At 47.3% G+C, this 17672-nt stretch overlaps 2 non-coding genes across 2 annotated transcripts; both read right to left on the bottom strand.

The window, feature by feature from the left end:
* Positions 1-1426: 1426 nt before the first annotated feature.
* Positions 1427-1499, bottom strand: trnak-cuu. Its single transcript has one exon. It is a non-coding gene; the product is annotated as a tRNA-Lys (tRNA).
* Positions 1500-3199: 1700 nt separating this feature from the next.
* trnal-caa lies at positions 3200-3311 on the bottom strand. The gene is made up of 2 exons: positions 3274-3311; positions 3200-3245 (listed from the first exon to the last, which is right to left on the bottom strand). It is a non-coding gene; the product is annotated as a tRNA-Leu (tRNA).
* Positions 3312-17672: the final 14361 nt, after the last annotated feature.

Raw genomic sequence — 17672 nt, 5'->3', positions numbered from 1 at the left:
GGGCTGACCCCGGGCCCCCGCCCCGTCTCCCCCGCCGGAGGAGAGGGAGACAGGGCGGGGGAACCACATGGTGATCCGTGACTGGAGGGGAAGGAGTCGCCTGCCCGCCACTCGGATCCAATAAATAAAGGGCTTGGTCCACAGAGTAAAACTCCTGGACTAGCCAATCATCCTCGGCCGCAGCAGCGAGAGCGTCCGCTCTCCACTGTCTGTGGGTCAGAGGGAGACGGACACAATGAGTGCACGACACCTGGGGAGTGCACGACACCTGGGGAGTGAGAGCCGCGTTTGCGTGCTCTAATCCCCGGCAAAACTCACCCCGTGAGCTCCGGTCGTAACTCATATGTCGGGTTGACACCGGGCCCCCACCCTGTTTCCCCCGTCCGGAGGAGAGGGAGGATGGGCCCAGGGGAACCAGGAATGTTTAGTAAGTAGCTCATAAAAGAACTTGTTTTGCCTGTCAATGCTTCTGCAACGGAGTGCTGAAGAAAATTAGGAGTGGATTGTAGGGCCTACTTCCTATTTATACGGAAGTGAGCCCGGAGGTGGGGCCCACGTCATAGGTGGGCGTGGAATAAGTCTGTCAGTGCTGCACACGTGCAGTGGGATTAACCCAATAGCGATAGCCTTAGAGGGCGAAGCCTTATACGATATAGAACGCCTCGTTGGAGATTTCTCTTTTTCCATTTTTTCCTTCCGGGGCATACTGACGTAATGAAGTCCAAATACCGGCCGTTTCTCAATCGCGAGGATGCTGGCTTGGTAGTCGCGTAGTTCCAAGTCACTTCCTTCAGAAACGAAGCAAGTATACTTCCAAGCCACGGCTACGGAAAACGAAGAATGGAACAGGCTAACAAGTGTGCCACTCTCTCTAACGGTTTCAACATAAACTACCAAAAATAAATACCTCACGATGTCTATCTAATTATGAACTTGCTTTACTTTCATGGAACACATTTTTCGTGATAACAAACAAATGTAACAAAGTAACATATTTACCAACACATGTTCTACGCCACTACATACTTACATTTAAATGTGTGCTGCGTCGGTTCAGCCATTCTCCGCAAGGGTTTTTGAAATTGGTCCGTGCGCAAAGCATTGTTTGTGGGGATTTTAAGGACGCGAAGTCTACCCATGTGCAGCCTCGAAATTTCCCCCAAACCAAGGACGCGGCCTCTGTGGAATTCCAAGTATGCTGGAGATTGGAACAGTCCTTCGGCGGCACTCGATGACGTAGCATCCTTGAAATATTGGCTTGGAACCCAAAATCCTCGCGATTGTGAAACGGCCACCGACTGAGCTAGCCGGACTAGCAACAATGCTAAAATAGGCCAACGTTTTGAATTTCAGATGGAAGGGCCGATTGCAAAAAAAAGAACAGCTGGTCTGAATGATCTAGGATTAAGATACCCTAAAACACTACAGCCCAACGTGGGGCTCGAACCCACGACCCTGAGATTAAGAGTCTCATGCTCTACCGACTGAGCTAGCCGGGCTAACAACAATGCTAAAATAGGCCAAAGTTTTGAATTTCAGATAGAAGGGCCGATTGCAAAAAAAGTAATGACTGGTCTGAATGATCTAGGATTAATACACCCTAAAATGCGACCGCCCAACGGCGGGCTAAAGCCCAGGTAAAAAACTGTCAGGAGTGGGATTTGAACCCACCTCCATGTGGAGACCAGAAGTCCCTTTGCTCAGGAAGGAGCCAGTCCTTGAGTCTGGTGCCTTAGACTGCTCGGCCATCCTGACACAAAAATCTGCTTTATTCAATCTCAACTTTACAAATGACTTGTAAACAGACATTTAGGGCAATGCAGGAGAAGAAGATGCTGCCCAAAACAAGAACAAGGTCTATTACAAAAACATGTTGGTTGAGAACAGAAGCTTATTCAGCCAAATACAAATAGCACACCTTACAGCAATTCTGTTTCCTAAGTTCTCAGGGCTCTGTTCTTGGTCCCCTCCTCTTCTCCCTGTACACAAACTCGCTCGGATCAGTCATTAGCCCGCATGGTTTTTCATACCACTGCTACGCTGACGACACCCAATTAATTCTGTCCTTTCCCCGCTCAGAGACCCAGGTCGTCGCACGCATATCTGCTTGTCGAGCTGACATCTCTCAGTGGATGTCTGCTCATCACCTCAAGCTCAACCTTGACAAGACTGAACTGCTTTTCCTTCCGGGAAAAGATTGTCCCACTCTTGACCTAACAATCAACATCGGCACCTCTGTTGTTTCCCCGACTCAGACTGCAAGGAATCTGGGTGTGATCCTAGATAACAAACTGTCGTTCACTGCAAACATCGCTGCTACAACCCGTTGCTGCAGATACACGCTTTACAACATCAGGAGGATACGTCCCCAGCTGACCCAGAAAACAACGCAGGTTCTGGTCCAGGCTCTCGTCATCTCACGCCTAGACTACTGCAACTCCCTCCTGGCTGGTCTACCTGCATGTGCCATCCGACCTCTGCAGCTCATCCAGAATGCAGCGGCTCGTCTGGTCTTCAACCTTCCAAAATGTTCCCACACCACTCCGCTTCTCCGCTCCCTCCACTGGCTTCCGGTAACTGCTAGAATCCACTTCAAGACACTGGTACTTGCGTACCATGCTGTGAATGGATCTGGCCCTTCCTACATCCAGGACATGGTTAAACTGTACACCCCAGCGCGTGCACTATGCTCTGCATCAGCCATACGACTCGCTGCGAGGGGGACCCAAGTTCCCATCAGCAAAAACACGTGGGTTTGCTATCCTGGCTCCAAAATGGTGGAATGAGCTCCCCATTGACATCAGGACAGCAGAAAGCCTGCACATCTTCCGGGGCAGACTGAAAACTCATCTCTTTCGACTCCACTTCGAGCGATAGAACTATTAACAAAGCACTTATATACTAATAAAGGACTGGCTTATCTATAGCCAGTTGAGTAGCACTTGAAATGTTTGGCTCTATAAAACCTGATGTACTTATATGATTCTGTTTTCTTCAAGGTTGTGGCTTCCTGGTCGAATGTACTTATTGTAAGTCGCTTTGGATAAAAGCGTCAGCTAAATGTAATGTAATGTCTCATGATTTTGTTCAGTCTGTGTGCTACTAGTACATGTTCAAGGATATCTTGTTTTACAAAGAAACAAAATAATTAGTACCTATAGTGTTTAACGCAGAGATGTAACCTGCAGGTAAAAATCACTGTCAGAAGTGGGATTTGAACCCACGCCTCCATGTGGAGACCAGAAGTCCCTTTTTACTCAGGAAGGAGTCAACCTTGAGTCTGGCGCCTTAGACCACTCGGCCATCCTGACATAAAGCGATAGTTACGTATGTAACTACGGTTCTATGAATACTGGATGACCGCCAGAGGCGGTGCTTTAGCACTGGATATCTTCCGTCTCGCACATGCGTAGGTCGAATATTTATATCAACAAAGTCACGTGTGACCTCGTATGACCCCGGAAAGCATAAGTTCCGGTGTAGTCAACGAGTTCAGTTCTATGGAATCTTCTCGCGGAAACACGAGATTCCGAGTGACCAAGAAACTCTGGCGGTCATCCAGTATTCATAGAACCGTAGTTACATACGTAACTATCATACTATTTTATCCTTACTGACCGCCAGAGGCGGTGCTTTAGCACTGGATGACCTATACCAACAGAGTCACGAGGAAGTCTGAATACTCCCCCTGCTATAAGGATGGCCTAGGCTGACTCTGCAGGAGGACCACACCCAGCGGGTGAGGGGCGGCAACATTCAACCTGTAGTATCTGGCGAATGTGCTCTGGGATGCCCATGTGGCCGCAGCACATATGTCCTTGCACCTTAGGGAGGAACGCTGTGTTCGGCCATAAGGTGACACCTGAGCCATCTGAGTTCCACCTCAGACACAAGCTGTTCACGGACAAGGCCTGAAGCTCGCTTACACGCTTTGCTGAGGTGATGGCAAGAAGGAAAGCAGTCTTAGCTGAGAGCCACTCCAGTTCTGCCTGTAACAAAGGTTCAACAGGAGGCGAGCATAGGGCATCCAGCACCAAGGGCAGGTCCCATGTAGGGGCCCTTGGGATATTCGGGGGGGCGAAGCCTCAGAGCTCCCCCTTAAAGGTCCCATGTCATTGCCATTTCCACTGATCATAATTGCATTGTTGAGGTCTACTAGAATAGATTTATACTGTGCAATTTTCCAAACTCACATTGGTAAAGTATGTGTATTCAGCAGTATTCACTCTCTCCACTAAACGGCTCGTTTCAGCTCTTGCCCCCCCCCCTCCCTGTGAGCCCAGTGTGCTCCGATTGGTCGGGACCAGTCGGGACGTTGTGAATCGCGCTGAGCTCCGTGGAGGTGTAATTTCCTTGTTTAGCGATACACAGCGAAACACAGCGAAACTCACCCTGAGCACACACAAAGTCACAGCCGAAGTAAAAACAATAAGTGTGGCTTGATATTGAGTAAGAAAAAGGTTGATAAACGCTGTGAGCTTAACGTAACGGCTCCGCGGACGTAACGGCTCCACGGATTGGTCCATTTTGTTCCGGGGACGCCATGACATCATGATGTACCCGGAAGAATCAAATGGACAGCGACGTATCTCCAACGAGGCGTTTGGAGGAGGTATTTTCTGTTTTAGAGTTTTACTCCCTACATGGTGTACTTTGAGGGTTTTGACTCTGCACACCGTTTACATGCATAAAAACCTTCATAACACACAAGGGGACGGGTAATAACCGGAAAAGCATGACATGGGACCTTTAAAAAGAGGGATACCAACCTATGGCTCCCACTGTGCTGTTGTCAGCCCTTGCGTGTTGAGCTGATACAACATTCTCCCACACCACTCCGCTCCTCCGCTCCCTTCACTGGCTTCCGGTAACTGCTAGAATCCACTTCAAGACACTGGTACTTGCTTACCATCCTGCGAATGGATCTGGCCCTTCCTACATCCAGGACATGGTTAAACCGTACACCCCAGCGCGTGCACTACGCTCTGCATCAGCCAAACGACTCGTTGCGCCCTCGCTGCGAGGGGGACCCAAGTTCCCATCGGCGAAAACACGTGGGTTTGCTGTCCTGGCTCCAAGATGGTGGAATGAGCTCCCCATTGACATCAGGACGGCAGATAGCTTGCACATCTTCCGGCGCAAACTGAAAACTCATCTCTTTCGACTCCACTTCGAGCGTTAGAACTATTAACGAAGCACTTTTATACTAATAAAGGACTGGCTTACCTAAAGCCAGTTGAGTAGCACTTGAAATGTTTGGCTCTATGAAACCTGATGTACTTATATGATTCTGTTTTATTCAAGGTTGTGTCTTCCTGGTCGAATGTACTTATTGTAAGTCGCTTTGGATAAAAGCGTCAGCTAAATGCAATGTAATGTAATGTAGGCACCGAGCAATATACTGGGTCCTCATTTCGCCCTTGGCACCAGTCAAAAAAACAAAACAGTTTCCACCTGTTTTCGTACTGCCTACGAGTAGATGGTGCCCTGGCATTTGAGAATAGTCTTCCTGACAGACTCTATGCAGTCGCTCAGTAGTGGGTCGGGCCCTCCAGTGGCCAGACCCGCAGCTGGAGGCGGCAGGGGTCGGGGTTCCACATCCGACCCTCCAACTGAGACAAGAGGTCCTTCCTGTTGGGGAGACGCCAAGGCGTCCCATAGCAGAGTCTGTGCATCAGATGGACAGGCCTGCACCTAGCTGGGTTAAACAAGGAAGTTTAACCCAAGCACTGCATTCACCTAGGTGGATTAGATAAGGAAATTTAACAGGGCAGTTTAGCCAGGCAGCTGCTGCTAGAATGAAGCAGTGCATCTAACAGGAGCGGGGGCGAGAACACAGCCTTCACCAGCTACCTGCTGAACGGAAAGAGTAGAGAAACGCTCCTACTCGGCGAACACAAAAGGGATGTAACTACACCCATGTTACCAGCAGAGGGAGCGGGAGCGAGAGCACTGCCTTCACCTAGCTGGAAAAAAAAAAAGTTTCAGCAGGACAGCCTATCCAGTTGGCTGCTGCTAGAATAAAGCATCACGTCTACCAGGAGTGGGGGCGAGAACACTGCTTTCGCTAGTTGAGTGACTGTGTCCAGAGCCACCCCAATGAAGGTTAGGCTCTGAGAGGGGTTCAGACAACTCTTCTCCATGTTCACCATGAGGCCTAGCCGGGCGACATGAGAGAGAAGTGTAATGGAATATTTTAGTCTTGTTAAAGTATATAGAGTTTAGTGACTTGTCCTCGGGAATCTGTTTAATGGTTAAAGTGTATTCCTGCCTGTAATGTGATCCATACCTTCTCAGGAAGACACAGGTCAAGAGGTCATCTGATGTCTTGTGGGGGGAGAAGCTTGGCTCATGTGGGTTTGCAATGCAACAAGTCTTTGTCTCGACATCTGGCATGCATTAAAGGAAAACCCGCGTGTTTTAGGGCCCTCCTCTTCTTACATATAGATGGGTTCTTGGCGCTTTTGTCTTCAGAGTTGGCTGGTATCTTACATGAGAACTGTAGTATACTGTGATCTCTCCGGCCGTACGAATTCTCAATAAATATCAGTGTATTGACAGGCGAATCCAGTTTCCCTCATTTCATGATTGGCTCAACATTGCTGCAAAGAAGTTTTTACTTCACAATTGGCGTCGCGAACAGTTACCAACAGATCGTCGAGCTGGTGAGTGTAATTTCAAATCTATATTTTGACATTGCCTCGCCAGACTCTGTGATTGACGGTATAAAAATTACCTGTGGAACAGATAGATGCAATATTTTTGGTTTCCTCTGTGTGTGTGCACGGCAAATATTCGGAGAGACCTTAAAGAGGGCATCAGTAATGTGGAACTTCTGTTTAAAAGCAATGTAAAGATTTGTACTGAAACGAATCGCCGAATTCTGGAGATTTCAACGGTTTAACTAGTTAAATCAACTCGCCTCGAAATCTCCCTGTTGCTGCTGCAAGGAGGGTGTGGGTAATTCCCCTCCCCCCTGTGGGGAGCAGCACACGAGGAGAAACAAAGCACAGTGTCGTATTCTTCTTAAATCGCACCATTATGAGTTTTGGAACTAAACAGAACTATTATTAACGGGAAACGTGATACGAAATATTACGTCACGCTGTGTTTCATAATCTGAGGGGTTGTTGAATTTGGCTGTTGTTAAAATAAAGGGTACTGAATTAATTAAAAGTCTCTGCTCTCCGGATCGGGGAGGGCAGAGCACCACTAAATTAGCATAGTGGTTGTTGATTGAGAATAATGTGGTTATTACTCTTCAGCAGATTCCGTTCTTAGCACTTGTACAAGTATATATCAGTAAGAAGGCACTCATATTAAACAGATATTTCCCTACCCCCGCTGAAGTTTCCCTAATTCGGATTAAAATTAAGCTGGATGAGTTTAGCTGTCACCTGATATTTGTTGCGGGTTCATGTTTGTTTGTATAATTGTTTCGTGTTTGTTTGTCTACCCGCCGTCTTGTGCATGCTTTGTAACAACTAATAATGAATCAGTCCACAGCCAAGGTAAAATGAACTAAACTTTAGTTATCTCACCAAAAGTAAATTACTTGAGAAAAAAATGCATGATGTAGGGATGTAGAGCAAAATTATACATTGTAATCTAAATTTCCGCAAAAGGAAAATAAATAGCAAAAAGCCTCTGTTTTACACCCGGGAACCTCAGAGGCATCACTGCGGGTCATCTGTCTGCTCAAATAGGTCAATGTTGTATTATTTGTTTCATTCATTCTTAATCTATGTATTGTATGGTAATAATGAAAATAAAAAAACCTAATGTATTGAACACATTCCGAAACAAAGCAGATAAGACAAGACTCAGACATAATGGTGATTGAACCTTTTTGCACGATTGATGCAAAATGAAAACTTTGTCATTATCTGTTTCCAACTGGCCACTGGAATTGGAGAATTTATATAAGTTGAAGTTCAATTACAGTTTTAAATATAGTTCAACATTCTTTATTAAACTGTTTCAAATTATTTCTAGTCAAAATCCCTTCCTTTTCTTTACTCTGCTTGGTGCTGCAGAAGAAAAAAATAAAAATAAAACGCAAGACACGGGGTCAGAGACAGGCGTGACCTCTGGAAGGAAAAGATCATCTGAAGCAGACCACAGCACGGTGCGTTGGGGGTTTTATGGCCTGAGCACAAAGGAACATCTAATTTCAGCAGTCAGTTTTTTTTTTGGCAGAACTTTTGAGCACTTTGAAAATGTATTTTCATGCCTCTGTGCAAGGCTTAGTCTTTCTATCTGTATAGCCACTGGTGTAAAGTAACTAAGTTCATAAACTCAACAAGTACTATACTTGGGCACAATTTTGAGATACTGGTACTTTATTTGAGTATTTAAAATGTTTTGCTACTTTATTTTTCTACTCCACTACAGTTCAGTGGTACATGGTGTATTTCTACTCCACTACATGTATCTAATACCTTTTAGTTACTTTCAGATGTGGATGAATGATGTGAAATCTAATCAAGTGTTGAATCAGACTTTAGTTCCACCTGGAGTAAATCCACAAGCTACCCTGCAGTATACAAAGTCATTCAAACTAGCTGCACCTTTACCAGCTTTGAGAACACTTTCATGATCAATCATTATAAAACATATCATATATATTATTCTGAAATAAACCAATCTGCACAGTGACTACTTTTACTGTCGCTATTTTCACTATATTTTGATGACAATACTTTTATACTTTTACTTGAGTAACATTTTGAATGCAGTACTTTTACTGTAACTTAGTATTCCTACACTCTGGTACTTCTACTTGTACTCAAGAACAAGATCTGAGTACCTAAGCTAACGTTAGCCAGAAACCTTCCATTTTGACACACAGATTATCCAACACAAATACTCGGGAGCCGATAAGTCAATTAGTTGCTTATCGCGACAGGCACACAATAAAACAGTGGAAACAAACATGTGTTTGACTTTCATTAGTGTAATTCACACAGCCTCTTCCCGAGGAGCAGCAGGTTCAGAATGAAACTGTGTGCCCTTTATAGTCTGTGTCCAATATTGTGTATTTGTATATATATATTATATATATATATATCCTAAATATATGCTAAGGTCCCGCTACTGACACGATAGCAGTCACTTCGTGCGCATGTGTGTAATTAAACCCATGATATCAAAATATCACTCCAGCCAGGTACCCAAAGTTAGCAACCCTGTCCATATCCCAATAATATTTTATTGAATCACACAAACGACCTATTTTGGATTCAAAACGGCAAATTTCCCCAAAAGATGACAAGTTTGCATCCCTGCTTGTTATCGTTTTCATCACAGAGCTGGGAAAATGGTGTATTGATTACTGATCTGTGCAAGTCCAATTTGTTAACTGACTTTAGTTCTAATGTTAATGTTAATTTGATTTCAACCCATAAGTAATTATTTTAATTGACTCAACATTCCACATGATGGATTAGTGTTCCACATTTTTCCCACTAATTTGTTTATGATTAGGCAAATGGTAAGGAGAGACATTGATGACCCTGTGTCCTTTTTGTTAGCACGTGGTTCCATTTTGTCTAATGGCGTTGGACAGCTTCACTAAGAGTCACCCAGCTCTACCCTGCTACAGTCCGGCTGAGTGCAGTCACAGAGATGCTATGGCTGCTCTACATGACATTAATGGTTTGGTCCGAGAATGGACACCATTTCCTGCTCCCAGAGAGAATATCTTAGACAAGTGGATGTAATCAAATAAGTATGTGAACATAACCAATAACCTATAGCCAATAACAAATTAATGTAACTTATTTTATTTGTGTTGTTCATTCATATCTTATTTTACTGTAACATTTATTTATTTATGCTTTTTTTTTTTTTAAATCTCCAGTTTTAAAGGATCTTTTTGGTTACTGTCCTATAGTATATACATTGGAATGATTTAAAACCTGTTTATCCCAATAATTATAAAGGAGTGCCTTGGAAATATGTGTTTACATAAATTGTGACCAAACCGTTTGAACTTAGACAAAGAGTCCTTTACCTCACTGAGCTGTAGTTAACTTATCAGCCTCTCAGTCTGACTGGAGAGGACTCTCCCTCCACATTATTGTAGAAACATCTTCTTCTTATATCCGTTAGAGCAGCTAGCACGGCACCAGATTCTAATAACAACAGCGCTGGTACCGGTGCACCCTCCCTCTCTCACTCGCACTTTGGCTGTGAGCTGCGGGCGCCAGATAAGCCAACATCCCCCATTTTCATCACTTACAGCGCCCATCGTACAGGGCAAATGAAACGTGTAACCGGGATGAAAAGGGTGTTACATTTACTTAATTATGAATATTGTTACATCAAGGCCGAAAATTAGGATGAGCCCCAACGGTCAAAATGTTTTTTTCCCTCCCAGAACTTCCAGTGTAGCGCCTCCACATATCTGGCGCCCTAGGCGAACATCTAGCCAGAGCTACGGGCTGGCCCTGAGTTCATATACAGCGCACCTACGGGTGAGGAAGACGAGGACACAAGTCAGGATGACAGGGAAATAAGTAACGCACAGCCACAGTCTGAGATAGACACAGAAGAGTCAGACCAACAAAGTACAGAGACAGCCACCAAAATGACAACAAAAATGAACAGAAAGTGCAAAGCAGGGCCAAAAAAGTTCAAAATTGCCATGACAAGAAAACAATGGAACAAAATTAAACCTAAACATGGCAAAAAAAACCTCCATCCCCCCTGGACTGATAACTTTTATCAGGAATTTTTGAAAAATAATCCATGCTGCACACTTGCTTTCAAATACCAGCATGTTAAGACACATGATAGCCGTACAAATAATTCGCCATTTTTCTGTGCCTCTGCAAAATGCACATTTAATGGATGTCTACGCTGTCTACAGTTTCTCAAAAAAGAACAGGCCAAAATCAACGGATACAAAAATAATTTTTAAAGTCATGCGGATTGGTGAATTATACACCATAAAAATCAAAGGTGATTTAGACCAGCAAAATACACAAGAAGAGGAAACAATTTCCAAAGCCTTAACCAGTGGTGTCAGCAATTATTATTACACTATGTTAAGACAGACACCAGTAGAGGAAATAATGGCTGGTAACATAAGCAGAAGCCTCACCAAAGACGTGTTAAAGAAAATATCCTCTGAAGTGAAGAAAAATGCAAGGCTCCACGATGACATGATGCTTGAACTCATGTTGAGTCAAAAAATAATCAAAGAGAGCAGCAGTCATGTGCCAGTGTAGTTATTTGACCCAGCACTGATATTGAGTGAATTGGTCACATGACCTGGAAGGTATTGAAGAAATAAGCTCATTTTTCCATCAAAATATGAATATAAAATATTTAAAGTATTAAAATGCAATAAAAAGAGGTGTGTCCTATGCAGCCAGTGTAGTTATTTGACCCAACATTGATTTTGAGTGATTAGGTCACATGACCTGGAAGGTATTGAAGAAATAAGCTCATTTTCCATCAAAATATTAATATAAAATATTTTGTGTTAAAATGCAATAAAAAGATGTGTGTCCTATTCAGCCAGTGTAGTTCTTTGACCCAACATTGATGTTGAGTGATTAGGTCACATGACCTGGAAGGGATTGAAGAAATAAGCAAATGTTCCCATAAAAATATGAATATAAAATATTTAAAGTATTAAAATGCAATAAAAAGAGGTGTGTCCTATGCAGCCAGTGTAGTTCTTTGATCCAACATTGATTTTTGAGTGATTAGGTCACATGACCTGGAAGGTATTGAAGAAATAAGCTAATTTATCCATCAAAATATTAATATAAAAATATTTAGTGTTAAAATGCAATAAAAAGAGGTGTGTCCTATGCAGCAAGTTTAGTTATTTTATCCAGCACTGATTTTGAGTCATTAGGTCACATGATCTAGAAGTTATTGAAGAAATATGCAAATGTTTCCATACATATATTAATAAAACATATTTAAAGTATTTAAATGCAATAAAAAGAGGTGTGTTCAACAAATGCATGCTCTAGCTTCACATTTGCTTCACATTCACTCGATCGGGGTCGATTTATTAAAAAGAAAAATGTTCTTGTGTAATTGAAAAGTCATTTGTTCATGGTCCCTAAGTGAAAGCCTCGTTTCGCGGAGAAGATCTCCCCGTCGTAATACAGCCAGCAGCAGGGGAAACTGACGCTGCTGGCGGGTCAAATGTCCGTCGAATATCCAACCTAAAACTAAATTCACCGCGGTGAGAAATATGTGGAAATAATACCATAAATAAAATGTTACCTCTCATTTATCATATATGAAGATGTGGTGACCACCTATTTAACCACTGGGGCATAATTCAAACTTGGAACTACAGTTGCGGTTATTGTTCCCACACAGACATGTTATGGGTTACCTATAAATAGTGAGTGCCCTCTTGGCTCTCTCTTGTCGACCCGGGCTGCGACCCGACAACATGTCCTTTGCAGCTTGTGAATAAATCACTATTCTTGCACCTTCCTTGCACCGCCTCTGACTCCATATCTCTCGGCACTACACTGGTGACCCTGATACGTCTTGAGAAGTTTCCGGGACGGAGCCGAACACGGCAAAAGGAACTCGAGTTCCTTTCTCGAAATGCCAGGGTTTGATTGGAGACGTCCGTGGCTGCCACCGGCACGCGGACTGAGGCTCGGTGCGCGCTCCGCAGAAGGCTGGAGACGTTGCTCGCCGTTCCCGCATCGGCTTTCTATCCAACGGGGGGACGATGCACGACCTGCTGGGTCGACCAGCAACCCCATTGCTACCTCATGGGTTTGTTCTTCGGGGCGTGCGGCTGCACGTCCCGGCTGCTAACCACGTGGGGCTAACAACGGCTGGCAGCTACCCATGGCTGACAGCTAGCGGCTAACCACGTGGGGCTAACGACGGCTAGTGCTAACGGCTATCAGCCCTTTTGAGTTTTTTTTGAGGAGGTTCGACCAGCCGGTTGACCTCATGTGGACACTCTCACCTTTTTCACCACCTCCACGGCGGTTCCAGACGCCACTCACGTTTTCATCGACGCCTGGGTGGTGCACTCCTGGACCCCGTCTCGCCTCGACGGTTTTGGACGTCGCCCATGCTGCCATCGGCCCATGGGTGGCGCGCTCCGGAGCCTGTCTGGCCTCTCCTGCCTTCCGGGGATATCCAGACGCCACTCACGTTCATCGGCGCCTGGGTGGCGCACTCCTGGACCCCCTCTCGCCTTGACAGTTCCAGACGTCGCCCATGCTCCATCGGCCCATGGGTGGCGCGCTCCGGGACCCTGTCTGGCCTCTCCTGCTTCCCGGGGATGCCTCAGCGCCTGCTGAGGACTTCATGCCCGCCGCCGCGGCACGTCTGCCTGCGGCCGGGTTGCTCTCCTGCTTCCCGGGGATACCTCGACATCTGCTGAGGACTTCATGCCCGCCGCCGCGGCACGTCTGCCTGCGGCCGGGTTGCTCTCCTGCTTCCCTGGGATACCTCGACACCTGCCGAGGACGTCGTGCCCGCCGCCGTTGCACGTCTGCCTGCGGCCGGGTTGCGCTCCTTCCTCCCGGGGGGACTGCTCCTCTCTTCCGGGGATACCTCGACGCCTGCCGAGGACTTCGTGCCCGCCGCCGTTGTGAGTCTGCCTGCGGCCGGGTTGCGCTCTTTCCTGCTGGGTTCTCCGCGACACCTACTGCGGCCCCCTTACGACGGCCCGCCCCCGGTGTGGGTGCCCTCGCCCTCGTTAGGGCCCCTGCCCTCTCCTGCGGCCCCCTTTCGTGGCCCGTTCCATGGCCCAGTCCTCACCTGCGGCCCCACCCTCACCTGCGGCCCCACCCTCCTCGGCCCTTGTGGTGCTTCCTCCACGGACGTGGGGATATATATTTTTTGCCGTGTTTGAATTCTGGGGGGGCTTGTGTGGTGACCACCTATTTAACCACTGGGACATAATTCAAACTTGGAACTACAGTTGCGGTTATTGTTCCCACACGGACATGTTATGGGTTACCTATAAATAGTGTGTGCCCTCTTGGCTCTCTCTTGTCGACCCGGGCTGCGACCCGACAACATGTCCTTTGCAGCTTGTGAATAAATCACTATTCTTGCACCTTCCTTGCACCGCCTCTGACTCCATATCTCTCGGCACTACAAATAATTCATTTTCACAAATTGATTAAAGCCAATCTTAAAATGATTTAACAAACGCCTGTTTGAGACTCCTCAGTGCACACAAAAACATAACTTATAAATAAATAAATACGGATATGTTATTTAAAACCACCTCGAATATGTTGTGTTATGAAATGTTTTCTCATAAATGATGCGGTAAGCAGGAGGACAGAATTACGTCTAAACTGACGCCGTTTTGCATTTCTATAGGTTCTAGATACGAGCATGGTTTTATATACTATTGTAGTGCCAGGAAAAGGGAGTCGTAGGCGGTGTATTAAGAACAGAGTTCCAATCTTTATTAGCCATTAATAACAGAGGTTATTGCATGAACTGCTCTGCTTGACGAGCTAGCAGGAATGGAAGCTAACGCTACAGGTGTTCCCACTAAAGGGTCCGTGTGGCAACACAATACGAGAGGTGAATTATGTCCAATAACGTGTCACCACACAAGCCCCCCTAGAATTCACGTGTAAACAAAATCCGTATGGCGGGGAGGAACAATCCGCCTGCCCCCACGAGACCTGCGCACCGGAGTCGGTACAGCGACCTCCGCCCGTGCAGCCCCTGACAGAGGAGGGACCGGAACAACAGGTCCACACTCCCTGACAGGAATCAAAGCCGGGGGTCGGCCCCGTCTCGGCGGCCGAGCCGGCACTACCGGCCGGTCCACGTCCAAGTGAGCAGCCTTCACCCGGTCAACCGAGACGTGCTCAGCCTTACCGCCCATGTCAACCACCAGGTGTTTTTCACCGTGTTCCAAAACCCGGAAAGGTCCATCGTAAGGGGGCTGCAGGGGGCCTCTGTGTGCGTCGTGACGAATGAAGACGTGCCCAGCCGAGCGTAGCTCCGCGGGAACTTGAGACCCTGGCGCACCGTGCTGAGTAGTCGGGACTGGAGCGAAAGCCTCCGCCGCGTCACGCAGAAAAACTCGCTGGGCCGTGGCAGACCAGGGAGCTGATGCATTTGGGAGGAAATCCCCCGGAACTCTCAGCGGCTGACCGTAGACCATCTCCGCTGTAGAACACTGCAGATCTTCCTTAGGTGCGGTCCTCAGGCCCAGCATCACCCAGGGCAGCTTGTCGACCCAGTTACCGTCCGTAAGGCCGGCCTTGAGGGCCGCCTTCATGGAGCGATGAAAGCGCTCACAGAGGCCATTAGCCTGAGGGTGGTAAGCGGTAGTACTGTGCAGCTTAACCCCCAAACCGCCTGCCACAGCGTTCCAGAGCTCGGACGTGAACTGAGAGCCCCTGTCTGAGGAAATGTCTGACGGGGTGCCAAAACGACACACCCACGTTGCAATGAAGGCCCGGGCAACGTCTGCGGCTGATGTCGAAACGAGCGGAACCGCCTCCGGCCAACGGGTCGTTCTGTCCACCATGGTGAGGAGGTAGGAAAACCCCTGAGAGGAAGGCAACGGACCAACCAGGTCAATGTTGACGTGATCAAACCTCCTCTCAGGCACCAGGAAACGCTCCAACGGGGCCTTCGTGTGGCGGTGCACCTTAGCGTGTTGACAAGCCACGCACTCCCTGGCCCAAGTCCTCACGTCCCTTTTCAGTCCTTGCCAAACGAACTTCGCCGCTACCAAACGCACCGAAGGTTTAACGCCGGGGTGTGACAGGCCGTGCACAGCCTGGAACACAGGACGCCTCCAGCTTGCAGGGACGACAGGCCGCGCCAGGCCCGTAGAGACGTCACACAGGAGAGTAATGCCCGCGTCGCCGAACACCACGTCCTCCAAGCGCAGCCCTGCGCTCTCCACCTTCAGAGCCTGGACGCCGGGATCTGTGACCTGGTCCGCCGCCATGCGAGTATAGTCCAGGCCCAACTGGACGGCACCGATGACGACCCTGGAGAGGCAATCAGCAACCAGGTTCGACTTGCCAGCCACGTGCTTAATGTCCGTAGTGAACTCCGATATGTAGGACAGCTGCCGCTGCTAACGTGCCGACCAAGGCTCCGCCACTTTTGACATGGCGAAGGTGAGTGGCTTGTGGTCGACAAACGCCGTAAATTCACGGCCTTCAAGCATGAAACGGAAGTGCCGCACGGCCAAATAAAGTCTGAGGAGCTCCCGGTCAAAGGCGCTGTATTTGCGTTCTCTAGGCGTCAGCTGGCGGCTGAAAAAGGCGAGCGGCTGCCAAGCGCCCTCCACCCACTGCTCGTGCACTGCGCCGACCGCGTAGTCCGACGCGTCCGTGGTGATGGAGATGGGAGCCGTAGATGATGGGTGTGCCAGCAAAGCCGCCTGAGCCAACGCGGTCTTGACCTCAGCAAAAGCGCCGTCCGCCTCTGCTGTCCAGTCGATCTCCTGGACGGGGGGTCTTGCCTTTCAACGCTTCATACAGCGGCCGCATGATGTGTGCGGCCCGGGCGATGAAACGGTGGTAGAAAGTCACCATCCCCAGAAACTCACGGAGCGACCGGGCTGTGAGCGGGCGAGGAAAAGCCGCAACAGCCTCCACCTTCGCTGGCAGAGGTGTCGCACCGCCCTTGGTGACGCGGTGCCCCAGGAAATCGATGTCCGACACCCCGAACTGGCACTTTGCAGGATTGATGATTAATCCGTGTTCGTTGAGCCGTGTGAAAAGGGCTCGGAGGTGGGACAGGTGCTCTTGCACTGAAGCGCTGGCGACGAGTATGTCGTCGAGGTAGACAAACACAAACGGCAGGTCCCGCAGCACCAAATCCATCAGGCTCTGGAACGTCTGAGCGGCATTCTTGAGTCCAAAAGGCATCCGCAGGAACTCAAAAAGTCCAAAAGGCATTATCACTGCTGTCTTGGGAATGTCCAGGGGGTGCATGGGCACCTGGTTGTATCCACTTGTATCATTCAAACTATAAGTAACAGTTCTAGCTACTTGACTTCAGACAAACAATTCAAAAGACAAAATCAACACAATTTATTGAAAGACCAATCTTTATTTCTCTCCTTTTGTTTGTGTTATTAAACCCTGTCAATCTAAAAAACGGAGCAACTCAACAGTTAACTTTATATTTCTTATCGTCCAAAGCATCTATTACACTATTTGTTCCCCTCTCATATTCACAGAATGGATGATTAGAGACCTTGGGGGAGACCTCAGATTTATGAACGTCCTGTCTGTTGCTTTGGCCGGAGAGGGCTGAGGGTCTCTCCCTGCGAGGAGTCCTCCTCGCAGGGAAAGACTCTGCAGGCCTGAGGGAGGAGGACCAGACCTGATGGAGGAGGACCTGCACCTACAGAACTTAGCCCATGCTGGGCATAGCTGTTACCACCTGCACAGGCCTAGCCTGTCAATTAACAGATTAACATTTATTGTAATTTATGTATATTATTTCGTTTTTATTTTTAAAAAAAATGGTGATGGTTCATGCTTGATAACTTTTAGTTCACATTTCAATAAATTGTATTTGCACTCCTTTTGTCCGTTATTCTTACTGAAAATGTTAAATTACACATTCACATCTGACTGAAGATTGGCACCATTTATTTATGACGTTGCAAACTCGGCGGTACAAGGCACAAGTATTGTGAAGCTCATAAAGTGAGGCAAATG

Source organism: Gymnodraco acuticeps, unplaced genomic scaffold (assembly GCF_902827175.1).
Source record: "Gymnodraco acuticeps unplaced genomic scaffold, fGymAcu1.1, whole genome shotgun sequence".
In the NCBI taxonomy this organism is placed as follows: domain Eukaryota; kingdom Metazoa; phylum Chordata; class Actinopteri; order Perciformes; family Bathydraconidae; genus Gymnodraco; species Gymnodraco acuticeps.
Note: the sequence above shows the minus strand (reverse complement) of the source record. Positions and strands in the feature narration are given on the sequence as shown.